The 15,098-nt window shown below is 36.6% G+C and overlaps 1 long non-coding RNA gene across 1 annotated transcript; it reads right to left on the reverse strand.

The window, feature by feature from the left end:
* Positions 1–1,874: 1,874 nt before the first annotated feature.
* On the reverse strand, positions 1,875–13,894 carry LOC149796410 (uncharacterized). Its single transcript, XR_016421424.1, has 5 exons — positions 13,825–13,894; positions 9,267–9,311; positions 7,848–7,910; positions 3,294–3,338; positions 1,875–1,937 (listed from the first exon to the last, which is right to left on the reverse strand). It is a non-coding gene; the product is annotated as an uncharacterized LOC149796410 (long non-coding RNA).
* Between the last annotated feature and the right edge of the window lie 1,204 nt (positions 13,895–15,098).

Genomic DNA, 15,098 nt, shown 5'->3' on the forward strand with positions numbered 1-15,098 from the left:
TTTAAAGTAGTAGCGCACAGTTACTGGGGTGCTGATAGAAAATTCCTCCTCAATTTATATAGAACGTTTATTTGCTCCAAACTGGACTATGGTTGCGTTGTTCATGGTTCAGCTAGGAAGCCATATTTGAAGATGCTTGACCCAATTCATCATCAATGAATAAGACTCGCTCTAGGAGCATTTAAGACATCCCGGTGTGAAAGCCTTCTCACTGAAGCGAACGAACCACCTTTATCACATCGTCGAGAAATGCTCTCTGCACGGTATGCTCTCAAATTAAGATCAAACCCTCTGACTCTTGCTTCATCGGCTGTTTTCCAACCCAAATACAAAACCTTGTGCAAAAACAAACCAAACGCCATACCTTCCCTTGGCATTATAATGTCATCCAGATTTCACCTTACGAGAATTGATCTTTCTGAAATTCAGAAAACGTCCATCTCCGAAATACCTCCCTCTCTATTTAAACAACCAAAATTACATTTTAGGCTAGACGATGAAGAAAGATCTGAAACAAACCCTTCGATGAAGAAAGAACTGAAACAAACCCTTCCATCTGCCAACTCTTACCATGAACTCCTCACCCAATTTAAACATACTACAGAAGAATTTATACTGATGGATCAAAGGGTGAGGAAAAGGCTGCTGCAGTTTCCCTTAGTGGAAAACACACAACAAGAGTTCGCTTACAAAATAGCACATGAATTTTTTCAGCTGAAATCAGAGCAATAGACCTTCATCTGTAGTAAATCGAAAACAAACGTATTTTAAACAACATCATATTCAACGACTCACTGACAGTACATCAGTCACAACACAATAGAAAACTGGCAAACCATTTATTGACCAATATTCTTGTCAAAAATACTCAGCTGAGTACCTCCCACAGTATATTATACTGTTGGGTACCTCGCAATATTGGTATTAAAACGTAATGAAAAAGTAGATCGTGCTCCTAAAATGGCCCTATCCCTAGAACCATCTGATTTTAAAATACAGTATACTGATTTTAAACCTAGTAGTAAAGAGTCTTTACGTCAGAAGTAGCAGGTATCATGGAATGATGCAGTGAATAACAAACTTCATGCCATCAAGCCAACCCTAGTAGAATGGATTCCTTTCTAAAGAATCATCCGTAGGGAGGAGATGGTCATTGGAAGAATTAGAACTGGTCGTACGTATATAACCCACTTCCACATACTAAAAGGCGAAGACCCATCCGAGTGCGTTTCTTGCAATGAACCATTCACTGTAACGCACTTTATGATGAAGTGTTTCCACCTCCAACCTACGCGCGGTCAGTACTACAATGTGCATGACATGAAGGAACTTCTTGATACAGTAAAATTGACTTGTATTATAAAATTCCTGAACGAAGTAAACATTTATTCTAAGCTATAACTTGCATATTTTCACCTTCAGCAGTATAATGCAATGTATATATCGTCCCTTATTTTCTTCATTAACATACACCATTTCCAATCCCAGTTGATGGGAAAATTGTATTTATTACCGTTACCATCTTATCGTTTTACTTCAATTCTTTGGTTTTATATCTCTGGTCGATACGAAACCTTTTACCACTTTTAAATTCTCCTACATATAATCTTTTATATGGCACTATATAGACTAACAGAGCTGGTGCACCGTTAAAAATACAACCAACCAACCAACCACCCAAAGAACCAACCAACCAACCAACCAACCAACCAATCAATCAATCAATCAATCGACAAGAGTCTCTCAAGAGACTCTGCATGTTCTATAACGGAAAGTAGCTGAATAGAATCTGCTATAAATTTTGTCTCCAGTCTCCTTCAGTAAACATGCTTTAGGACAATATTGAGGTTTAGTACAAGATTTCATCACAGTACCTGCTGAAGGTGAAAACTCATAGGATGTTGTTAGTATGGGTTCTTTGACGCTTGTAGGACACTCTGTGAAGAGAAAGAGAAAGTGACTGTTTAATACATAGGTTATTTCATCAACCAGAGATGTCTTAATGAATACAACACGATGGTGGCTCACAGAGCTGCAACAATAATACAATTAAATTGCGAACATGAGAACAAAATTCTTTCGTGTCGAGTAATAATACTACTCTTATCTTATGTGTCTGCCTCAATGCTACTTAAATTCTAAACGCACGCATTCTAAGCTTCTCTCTGACCAAACGATAGACCGATGTTTTGCTCACGTTTCTGAGCCAAACAAAGAGACCTAAAGAATTAGGAACCTAACTAAATATTTATGATATATCTTCATGATGGTCAAAATGAAAAGCAGATCATACGTCAAATTAAAGGTACAAATCTGTATTTCAAAAATGAAACATCAAGACCTATGCAAGGAAGTTGTGCTCACAGATCGGATACTAAACTTATAAGATTCATCAATTTAGAGTCCTAAACAGAACAATGGTGGATTAATGTTCATGCGAATAAAGGATATGGTTATATATCAATAGAACTGGAATGTTGATAGTAAGTACCAATCTTGCAAGGAACTAACCACATACATTTCTGAAGAATGTTAATGAAGAGAAGATGGCCTACCTAAGAGAGATACTTGAAAAGAAATGTGGAAATCAAGTCGTTCGGATAGGACAAACTTGAAGAGTAGTTTTCTACCATTTGGATTAAATGAAAACTATACAGATATGAACAATAAAGTGAGATTAGCATTTCATCCTCTTGAAAGTGAACGAAATGAGAGTTTGATTTCATTGAATGCTGATGTAGTGGTTATTTGTCACTGGGCTTACGTTTAAAGGTATTAAAATCTCTCTGAACTCTTTCTCTACTGTGCAGAGGATTCTGCATCATAGGTTGTATTTAAGTATTTGTTTTTACCGACGTGGATCGTTATAAGCAATTCCACATAAAACATCGTTTCAGAAGGCCATGCATTCTACCACAATGCTTATATAACATAGTTTGTTGTTAATGTTTTCATGGTTCTTGAACTTTTAGTGTGAATGTACGTTCTCAATGCTTCAATACAAACATATATGATTCATTACATATGGACAAATAAGGTACTTGTACAGTTTATCTATGCGACCTTATAAAATGCTCTTATATGATTTATTTTGTTATTTGAACAAGTATAAGGGAAATCGTCACCCAGAGTACTTATCTTCATTCTTATGAATGTCTAGCCATATCAAGTTTAATATCAAGCCTAACCAATGGACATTACTAAGGAACATTCTTTTTACATTTTACAATGTAAAAGCTTTATTGTTAATATATGATGTTATACACATCATTAATCATTTCCCTTAGCATTACCTTTTAATTCTTCAGAAACAAAGTTATCTGCGTCTGCACCTTCAGCTGTGGAGAATAAAGGAAATATTATATTCGTACTTTTGAAGCTCGCTTTGTTGCTGTTCAGTTTAAATATTTCACAATAGCACAAAATAATGCCTCATATAATTTGAACTAAGAAATTTAGTCATTTTATAAGAACTTGTCACAAATAATTGTCATTTATTGATGTCATAGTTTCTCATTTTGCTTCTTTCATTAAATAAATTTGTTGGCTCTTGCTAGAGATGAATATCAATACGAACCAAATTTACCAAAGAATACAGTATAAAATTGCAACAAAGAGATAAATTGATTTATTAAAAATTGTCAACAAATGCTTTTCATCCATCGGTGTCGTGTTTTCAAATTTTCTTTGAGTACTGTCAAAATTTCTGTTTGGATGGAGATAGAGAAACAAATGTGGGCAATTGCTGAAATGTGAAATTTCCGTTCAAAATTGAATTATACAAGAGTGATGTTTGGATAAACTTGAAACAGATATTCAACTAAAACCTTGCATTCTAATTGTGAAACGTCTTTTTTTATATCCAGGAGATGGCGAGAAGAGGGCAAAAACAGACAAACACACGTTTCTAAGCCAAAACTTAACACTGAATTATTACTCTGATCACGTCAAAACTTAATGTTTTAATATATATAAAGAATACATAATTCCACCGGTTATATTAGCAACATTTCAACAAGACCGTACAAATCAACATCAAGTGCACGTTCAGGGAAATTGATAATATCATGAAAAGAACACAGACAGAATAGACAATGCGTGGACTTTGCATGCATAGGAAATATTGAAAATTGTATAACGAGCTTTCGTGTCTAAGCAAATAAAATTCTTATTTTTTATCTCCAAATGTTTCATGTAAAACATGCAGAATAAACTTCATAAACGTATTGCTTTATACAGTATGAGCCAAGAAAAATGTTTTATGACGTGCGTTGTAAATATGTTGTCTTCTGATGGTCGTGACATGTTTTGTAGAATTGGCCCGACGTGTCCTCACTACGTGGCACAACAAGCGACTAAGAAGAGGCAATCAGTTTGCCGTGGATTGCTTCCGGTGTCCGAGGAGTAAAGGATCCCGGAAGTTGAGCAGAGACTTTCCCATGCAATACACTACTTTAGTCTCTACTTCTTCTAGGCGGGTGGTAGGGAGGGCCCGATCATAACAAATCGACTGGTCACGCGATGCCTTAGGAGGTCTTAATTTATTTGCTCGCTTTCTCTATCATTCTCCATGTATCCCTCTTGATACAACCATTGCCCATACTGTCTACCCTTTTGTTTTTCCTTTTTCCTACTCTCAGAAGACTTCCTAGAAATCAGTGGCTTAACGGGTCAATCGGAAGGTATATTTTACTTGCCGAGTATACTACCTATGTATCCCTGGCACTTGAAAGTTTCCCGTTGTTGGACTCCTCGGCGGGTGGGTGAACATGGGTGATGAATATAAAAGAAACATAATGGAAAACAAAACCAAAACTCAGCTTAAACATTCTAAAACTTTAACAGACTCGGATGACGAACCATGCAGCGTGGAATCATTCCTACACTTCATGGTTATTCAGTCAAAAGATCCTACAAAACCAATAATTGTGCTATCACCATTTATAGTAGAATAGACTATTCTTGGCCTAGTCGGCACTCCAAAAAGAGTGAAAACTGAAATCGGGTAGCTAGATCCTTGAATATGATCGCAAAGTGCAGACTGTGAATATGAAAAAATTCAGACATTTATAATATTTCAGTTACTACTTTCGCTCATTCGACACTCGATTCATCCAAAGGTGTCATTCGCTGCAGAGACCTCGCAGGAGTCAGCGACACTGAAATCGTCGAGTGAATGAGGAATCAAGGTGTTACTGCAATTCGTCCAATTCGTATCAAACGCGGCACACAAGTGCAGGACACGATTGCCATCATGCTTACCTTCAACACACCAACACAACCTAAGGTAGTCAAAGTTGGCTTTTTGCAGGTTAAAGTTGAAGTGTATATTCCAAACCCTCTATGTTGTTTCAAGTGCCAGAAGTACGGTCACCACGAAGAGAGATGCTCCAGAGGTCCTGTGTGTTGCCCATGCAGGTCATTGCTGTAAATGTTACTCTGAACCGAGTCATTACCTTTCCTTCTATTTATATACCACCAAACACCAACCTATTAGCAAAGGAATTAGACAATCCTGTTCAACAACTTTCCGCGCCATTTGTGTTTTTACTCGGTGATTATAATGCCCATAACAAGAGATTTGTGTACACCTAGGCAGTATTTTATTTGCGACGCTTTTCAACATCAAGATCAATAGTATCACCAAGTGTTTAGCTCCTTATAGGTTGATGATTTTCTAATATGTTTTCGTTCAAAGCACATGCATACAATTGATAGACAACTTCAGCAAAATATCAACAAGATTCAAAACTTGGGCGAGTACTAACGGTTTTAAATTCTCGAAGTCAAAAAACGGTGTGCATGCATTTCTGTCATTTACGAAGACATCATGATGAACTTAAACTCACTTCGGAGGAACACCTAATCCAGTTGTTAAGGATACATAGATTTTAGGTATTATTTTCGGCAGAATACTGACTTTTACTCCGCACCTTAAGACTTTGAAAGCTAAATGCTTGAAACCTCTAGAGCTACTTAAAGTAGTAGCGCACAGTTACTGGGGTGCTGATAGAAAATTCCTCCTCAATTTATATAGAACGTTTATTTGCTCCAAACTGGACTATGGTTGCGTTGTTCATGGTTCAGCTAGGAAGCCATATTTGAAGATGCTTGACCCAATTCATCATCAATGAATAAGACTCGCTCTAGGAGCATTTAAGACATCCCGGTGTGAAAGCCTTCTCACTGAAGCGAACGAACCACCTTTATCACATCGTCGAGAAATGCTCTCTGCACGGTATGCTCTCAAATTAAGATCAAACCCTCTGACTCTTGCTTCATCGGCTGTTTTCCAACCCAAATACAAAACCTTGTGCAAAAACAAACCAAACGCCATACCTTCCCTTGGCATTATAATGTCATCCAGATTTCACCTTACGAGAATTGATCTTTCTGAAATTCAGAAAACGTCCATCTCCGAAATACCTCCCTCTCTATTTAAACAACCAAAATTACATTTTAGGCTAGACGATGAAGAAAGATCTGAAACAAACCCTTCGATGAAGAAAGAACTGAAACAAACCCTTCCATCTGCCAACTCTTACCATGAACTCCTCACCCAATTTAACATACTACAGAAGAATTTATACTGATGGATCAAAGGGTGAGGAAAAGGCTGCTGCAGTTTCCCTTAGTGGAAAACACACAACAAGAGTTCGCTTACAAAATAGCACATGAATTTTTTCAGCTGAAATCAGAGCAATAGACCTTCATCTGTAGTAAATCGAAAACAAACGTATTTTAAACAACATCATATTCAACGACTCACTGACAGTACATCAGTCACAACACAATAGAAAACTGGCAAACCATTTATTGACCAATATTCTTGTCAAAAATACTCAGCTGAGTACCTCCCACAGTATATTATACTGTTGGGTACCTCGCAATATTGGTATTAAACGTAATGAAAAAGTAGATCGTGCTCCTAAAATGGCCCTATCCCTAGAACCATCTGATTTTAAAATACAGTATACTGATTTTAAACCTAGTAGTAAAGAGTCTTTACGTCAGAAGTAGCAGGTATCATGGAATGATGCAGTGAATAACAAACTTCATGCCATCAAGCCAACCCTAGTAGAATGGATTCCTTTCTAAAGAATCATCCGTAGGGAGGAGATGGTCATTGGAAGAATTAGAACTGGTCGTACGTATATAACCCACTTCCACATACTAAAAGGCGAAGACCCATCCGAGTGCGTTTCTTGCAATGAACCATTCACTGTAACGCACTTTATGATGAAGTGTTTCCACCTCCAACCTACGCGCGGTCAGTACTACAATGTGCATGACATGAAGGAACTTCTTGATACAGTAAAATTGACTTGTATTATAAAATTCCTGAACGAAGTAAACATTTATTCTAAGCTATAACTTGCATATTTTCACCTTCAGCAGTATAATGCAATGTATATATCGTCCCTTATTTTCTTCATTAACATACACCATTTCCAATCCCAGTTGATGGGAAAATTGTATTTATTACCGTTACCATCTTATCGTTTTACTTCAATTCTTTGGTTTTATATCTCTGGTCGATACGAAACCTTTTACCACTTTTAAATTCTCCTACATATAATCTTTTATATGGCACTATATAGACTAACAGAGCTGGTGCACCGTTAAAAATACAACCAACCAACCAACCACCCAAAGAACCAACCAACCAACCAACCAACCAACCAATCAATCAATCAATCAATCGACAAGAGTCTCTCAAGAGACTCTGCATGTTCTATAACGGAAAGTAGCTGAATAGAATCTGCTATAAATTTTGTCTCCAGTCTCCTTCAGTAAACATGCTTTAGGACAATATTGAGGTTTAGTACAAGATTTCATCACAGTACCTGCTGAAGGTGAAAACTCATAGGATGTTGTTAGTATGGGTTCTTTGACGCTTGTAGGACACTCTGTGAAGAGAAAGAGAAAGTGACTGTTTAATACATAGGTTATTTCATCAACCAGAGATGTCTTAATGAATACAACACGATGGTGGCTCACAGAGCTGCAACAATAATACAATTAAATTGCGAACATGAGAACAAAATTCTTTCGTGTCGAGTAATAATACTACTCTTATCTTATGTGTCTGCCTCAATGCTACTTAAATTCTAAACGCACGCATTCTAAGCTTCTCTCTGACCAAACGATAGACCGATGTTTTGCTCACGTTTCTGAGCCAAACAAAGAGACCTAAAGAATTAGGAACCTAACTAAATATTTATGATATATCTTCATGATGGTCAAAATGAAAAGCAGATCATACGTCAAATTAAAGGTACAAATCTGTATTTCAAAAATGAAACATCAAGACCTATGCAAGGAAGTTGTGCTCACAGATCGGATACTAAACTTATAAGATTCATCAATTTAGAGTCCTAAACAGAACAATGGTGGATTAATGTTCATGCGAATAAAGGATATGGTTATATATCAATAGAACTGGAATGTTGATAGTAAGTACCAATCTTGCAAGGAACTAACCACATACATTTCTGAAGAATGTTAATGAAGAGAAGATGGCCTACCTAAGAGAGATACTTGAAAAGAAATGTGGAAATCAAGTCGTTCGGATAGGACAAACTTGAAGAGTAGTTTTCTACCATTTGGATTAAATGAAAACTATACAGATATGAACAATAAAGTGAGATTAGCATTTCATCCTCTTGAAAGTGAACGAAATGAGAGTTTGATTTCATTGAATGCTGATGTAGTGGTTATTTGTCACTGGGCTTACGTTTAAAGGTATTAAAATCTCTCTGAACTCTTTCTCTACTGTGCAGAGGATTCTGCATCATAGGTTGTATTTAAGTATTTGTTTTTACCGACGTGGATCGTTATAAGCAATTCCACATAAAACATCGTTTCAGAAGGCCATGCATTCTACCACAATGCTTATATAACATAGTTTGTTGTTAATGTTTTCATGGTTCTTGAACTTTTAGTGTGAATGTACGTTCTCAATGCTTCAATACAAACATATATGATTCATTACATATGGACAAATAAGGTACTTGTACAGTTTATCTATGCGACCTTATAAAATGCTCTTATATGATTTATTTTGTTATTTGAACAAGTATAAGGGAAATCGTCACCCAGAGTACTTATCTTCATTCTTATGAATGTCTAGCCATATCAAGTTTAATATCAAGCCTAACCAATGGACATTACTAAGGAACATTCTTTTTACATTTTACAATGTAAAAGCTTTATTGTTAATATATGATGTTATACACATCATTAATCATTTCCCTTAGCATTACCTTTTAATTCTTCAGAAACAAAGTTATCTGCGTCTGCACCTTCAGCTGTGGAGAATAAAGGAAATATTATATTCGTACTTTTGAAGCTCGCTTTGTTGCTGTTCAGTTTAAATATTTCACAATAGCACAAAATAATGCCTCATATAATTTGAACTAAGAAATTTAGTCATTTTATAAGAACTTGTCACAAATAATTGTCATTTATTGATGTCATAGTTTCTCATTTTGCTTCTTTCATTAAATAAATTTGTTGGCTCTTGCTAGAGATGAATATCAATACGAACCAAATTTACCAAAGAATACAGTATAAAATTGCAACAAAGAGATAAATTGATTTATTAAAAATTGTCAACAAATGCTTTTCATCCATCGGTGTCGTGTTTTCAAATTTTCTTTGAGTACTGTCAAAATTTCTGTTTGGATGGAGATAGAGAAACAAATGTGGGCAATTGCTGAAATGTGAAATTTCCGTTCAAAATTGAATTATACAAGAGTGATGTTTGGATAAACTTGAAACAGATATTCAACTAAAACCTTGCATTCTAATTGTGAAACGTCTTTTTTTATATCCAGGAGATGGCGAGAAGAGGGCAAAAACAGACAAACACACGTTTCTAAGCCAAAACTTAACACTGAATTATTACTCTGATCACGTCAAAACTTAATGTTTTAATATATATAAAGAATACATAATTCCACCGGTTATATTAGCAACATTTCAACAAGACCGTACAAATCAACATCAAGTGCACGTTCAGGGAAATTGATAATATCATGAAAAGAACACAGACAGAATAGACAATGCGTGGACTTTGCATGCATAGGAAATATTGAAAATTGTATAACGAGCTTTCGTGTCTAAGCAAATAAAATTCTTATTTTTTATCTCCAAATGTTTCATGTAAAACATGCAGAATAAACTTCATAAACGTATTGCTTTATACAGTATGAGCCAAGAAAAATGTTTTATGACGTGCGTTGTAAATATGTTGTCTTCTGATGGTCGTGACATGTTTTGTAGAATTGGCCCGACGTGTCCTCACTACGTGGCACAACAAGCGACTAAGAAGAGGCAATCAGTTTGCCGTGGATTGCTTCCGGTGTCCGAGGAGTAAAGGATCCCGGAAGTTGAGCAGAGACTTTCCCATGCAATACACTACTTTAGTCTCTACTTCTTCTAGGCGGGTGGTAGGGAGGGCCCGATCATAACAAATCGACTGGTCACGCGATGCCTTAGGAGGTCTTAATTTATTTGCTCGCTTTCTCTATCATTCTCCATGTATCCCTCTTGATACAACCATTGCCCATACTGTCTACCCTTTTGTTTTTCCTTTTTCCTACTCTCAGAAGACTTCCTAGAAATCAGTGGCTTAACGGGTCAATCGGAAGGTATATTTTACTTGCCGAGTATACTACCTATGTATCCCTGGCACTTGAAAGTTTCCCGTTGTTGGACTCCTCGGCGGGTGGGTGAACATGGGTGATGAATATAAAAGAAACATAATGGAAAACAAAACCAAAACTCAGCTTAAACATTCTAAAACTTTAACAGACTCGGATGACGAACCATGCAGCGTGGAATCATTCCTACACTTCATGGTTATTCAGTCAAAAGATCCTACAAAACCAATAATTGTGCTATCACCATTTATAGTAGAATAGACTATTCTTGGCCTAGTCGGCACTCCAAAAAGAGTGAAAACTGAAATCGGGTAGCTAGATCCTTGAATATGATCGCAAAGTGCAGACTGTGAATATGAAAAAATTCAGACATTTATAATATTTCAGTTACTACTTTCGCTCATTCGACACTCGATTCATCCAAAGGTGTCATTCGCTGCAGAGACCTCGCAGGAGTCAGCGACACTGAAATCGTCGAGTGAATGAGGAATCAAGGTGTTACTGCAATTCGTCCAATTCGTATCAAACGCGGCACACAAGTGCAGGACACGATTGCCATCATGCTTACCTTCAACACACCAACACAACCTAAGGTAGTCAAAGTTGGCTTTTTGCAGGTTAAAGTTGAAGTGTATATTCCAAACCCTCTATGTTGTTTCAAGTGCCAGAAGTACGGTCACCACGAAGAGAGATGCTCCAGAGGTCCTGTGTGTTGCCCATGCAGGTCATTGCTGTAAATGTTACTCTGAACCGAGTCATTACCTTTCCTTCTATTTATATACCACCAAACACCAACCTATTAGCAAAGGAATTAGACAATCCTGTTCAACAACTTTCCGCGCCATTTGTGTTTTTACTCGGTGATTATAATGCCCATAACAAGAGATTTGTGTACACCTAGGCAGTATTTTATTTGCGACGCTTTTCAACATCAAGATCAATAGTATCACCAAGTGTTTAGCTCCTTATAGGTTGATGATTTTCTAATATGTTTTCGTTCAAAGCACATGCATACAATTGATAGACAACTTCAGCAAAATATCAACAAGATTCAAAACTTGGGCGAGTACTAACGGTTTTAAATTCTCGAAGTCAAAAAACGGTGTGCATGCATTTCTGTCATTTACGAAGACATCATGATGAACTTAAACTCACTTCGGAGGAACACCTAATCCAGTTGTTAAGGATACATAGATTTTAGGTATTATTTTCGGCAGAATACTGACTTTTACTCCGCACCTTAAGACTTTGAAAGCTAAGTGCTTGAAACCTCTAGAGCTACTTAAAGTAGTAGCGCACAGTTACTGGGGTGCTGATAGAAAATTCCTCCTCAATTTATATAGAACGTTTATTTGCTCCAAACTGGACTATGGTTGCGTTGTTCATGGTTCAGCTAGGAAGCCATATTTGAAGATGCTTGACCCAATTCATCATCAATGAATAAGACTCGCTCTAGGAGCATTTAAGACATCCCGGTGTGAAAGCCTTCTCACTGAAGCGAACGAACCACCTTTATCACATCGTCGAGAAATGCTCTCTGCACGGTATGCTCTCAAATTAAGATCAAACCCTCTGACTCTTGCTTCATCGGCTGTTTTCCAACCCAAATACAAAACCTTGTGCAAAAACAAACCAAACGCCATACCTTCCCTTGGCATTATAATGTCATCCAGATTTCACCTTACGAGAATTGATCTTTCTGAAATTCAGAAAACGTCCATCTCCGAAATACCTCCCTCTCTATTTAAACAACCAAAATTACATTTTAGGCTAGACGATGAAGAAAGATCTGAAACAAACCCTTCGATGAAGAAAGAACTGAAACAAACCCTTCCATCTGCCAACTCTTACCATGAACTCCTCACCCAATTTAACATACTACAGAAGAATTTATACTGATGGATCAAAGGGTGAGGAAAAGGCTGCTGCAGTTTCCCTTAGTGGAAAACACACAACAAGAGTTCGCTTACAAAATAGCACATGAATTTTTTCAGCTGAAATCAGAGCAATAGACCTTCATCTGTAGTAAATCGAAAACAAACGTATTTTAAACAACATCATATTCAACGACTCACTGACAGTACATCAGTCACAACACAATAGAAAACTGGCAAACCATTTATTGACCAATATTCTTGTCAAAAATACTCAGCTGAGTACCTCCCACAGTATATTATACTGTTGGGTACCTCGCAATATTGGTATTAAACGTAATGAAAAAGTAGATCGTGCTCCTAAAATGGCCCTATCCCTAGAACCATCTGATTTTAAAATACAGTATACTGATTTTAAACCTAGTAGTAAAGAGTCTTTACGTCAGAAGTAGCAGGTATCATGGAATGATGCAGTGAATAACAAACTTCATGCCATCAAGCCAACCCTAGTAGAATGGATTCCTTTCTAAAGAATCATCCGTAGGGAGGAGATGGTCATTGGAAGAATTAGAACTGGTCGTACGTATATAACCCACTTCCACATACTAAAAGGCGAAGACCCATCCGAGTGCGTTTCTTGCAATGAACCATTCACTGTAACGCACTTTATGATGAAGTGTTTCCACCTCCAACCTACGCGCGGTCAGTACTACAATGTGCATGACATGAAGGAACTTCTTGATACAGTAAAATTGACTTGTATTATAAAATTCCTGAACGAAGTAAACATTTATTCTAAGCTATAACTTGCATATTTTCACCTTCAGCAGTATAATGCAATGTATATATCGTCCCTTATTTTCTTCATTAACATACACCATTTCCAATCCCAGTTGATGGGAAAATTGTATTTATTACCGTTACCATCTTATCGTTTTACTTCAATTCTTTGGTTTTATATCTCTGGTCGATACGAAACCTTTTACCACTTTTAAATTCTCCTACATATAATCTTTTATATGGCACTATATAGACTAACAGAGCTGGTGCACCGTTAAAAATACAACCAACCAACCAACCACCCAAAGAACCAACCAACCAACCAACCAACCAACCAACCAATCAATCAATCAATCAATCGACAAGAGTCTCTCAAGAGACTCTGCATGTTCTATAACGGAAAGTAGCTGAATAGAATCTGCTATAAATTTTGTCTCCAGTCTCCTTCAGTAAACATGCTTTAGGACAATATTGAGGTTTAGTACAAGATTTCATCACAGTACCTGCTGAAGGTGAAAACTCATAGGATGTTGTTAGTATGGGTTCTTTGACGCTTGTAGGACACTCTGTGAAGAGAAAGAGAAAGTGACTGTTTAATACATAGGTTATTTCATCAACCAGAGATGTCTTAATGAATACAACACGATGGTGGCTCACAGAGCTGCAACAATAATACAATTAAATTGCGAACATGAGAACAAAATTCTTTCGTGTCGAGTAATAATACTACTCTTATCTTATGTGTCTGCCTCAATGCTACTTAAATTCTAAACGCACGCATTCTAAGCTTCTCTCTGACCAAACGATAGACCGATGTTTTGCTCACGTTTCTGAGCCAAACAAAGAGACCTAAAGAATTAGGAACCTAACTAAATATTTATGATATATCTTCATGATGGTCAAAATGAAAAGCAGATCATACGTCAAATTAAAGGTACAAATCTGTATTTCAAAAATGAAACATCAAGACCTATGCAAGGAAGTTGTGCTCACAGATCGGATACTAAACTTATAAGATTCATCAATTTAGAGTCCTAAACAGAACAATGGTGGATTAATGTTCATGCGAATAAAGGATATGGTTATATATCAATAGAACTGGAATGTTGATAGTAAGTACCAATCTTGCAAGGAACTAACCACATACATTTCTGAAGAATGTTAATGAAGAGAAGATGGCCTACCTAAGAGAGATACTTGAAAAGAAATGTGGAAATCAAGTCGTTCGGATAGGACAAACTTGAAGAGTAGTTTTCTACCATTTGGATTAAATGAAAACTATACAGATATGAACAATAAAGTGAGATTAGCATTTCATCCTCTTGAAAGTGAACGAAATGAGAGTTTGATTTCATTGAATGCTGATGTAGTGGTTATTTGTCACTGGGCTTACGTTTAAAGGTATTAAAATCTCTCTGAACTCTTTCTCTACTGTGCAGAGGATTCTGCATCATAGGTTGTATTTAAGTATTTGTTTTTACCGACGTGGATCGTTATAAGCAATTCCACATAAAACATCGTTTCAGAAGGCCATGCATTCTACCACAATGCTTATATAACATAGTTTGTTGTTAATGTTTTCATGGTTCTTGAACTTTTAGTGTGAATGTACGTTCTCAATGCTTCAATACAAACATATATGATTCATTACATATGGACAAATAAGGTACTTGTACAGTTTATCTATGCGACCTTATAAAATGCTCTTATATGATTTATTTTGTTATTTGAACAAGTATAAGGGAAATCGTCACCCAGAGTACTTATCTTCATTCTT

Source organism: Sinohyriopsis cumingii, chromosome 6 (assembly GCF_028554795.1).
Source record: "Sinohyriopsis cumingii isolate HCF-2022 chromosome 6, ASM2855479v2, whole genome shotgun sequence".
NCBI classification, from domain to species: domain Eukaryota; kingdom Metazoa; phylum Mollusca; class Bivalvia; order Unionida; family Unionidae; genus Sinohyriopsis; species Sinohyriopsis cumingii.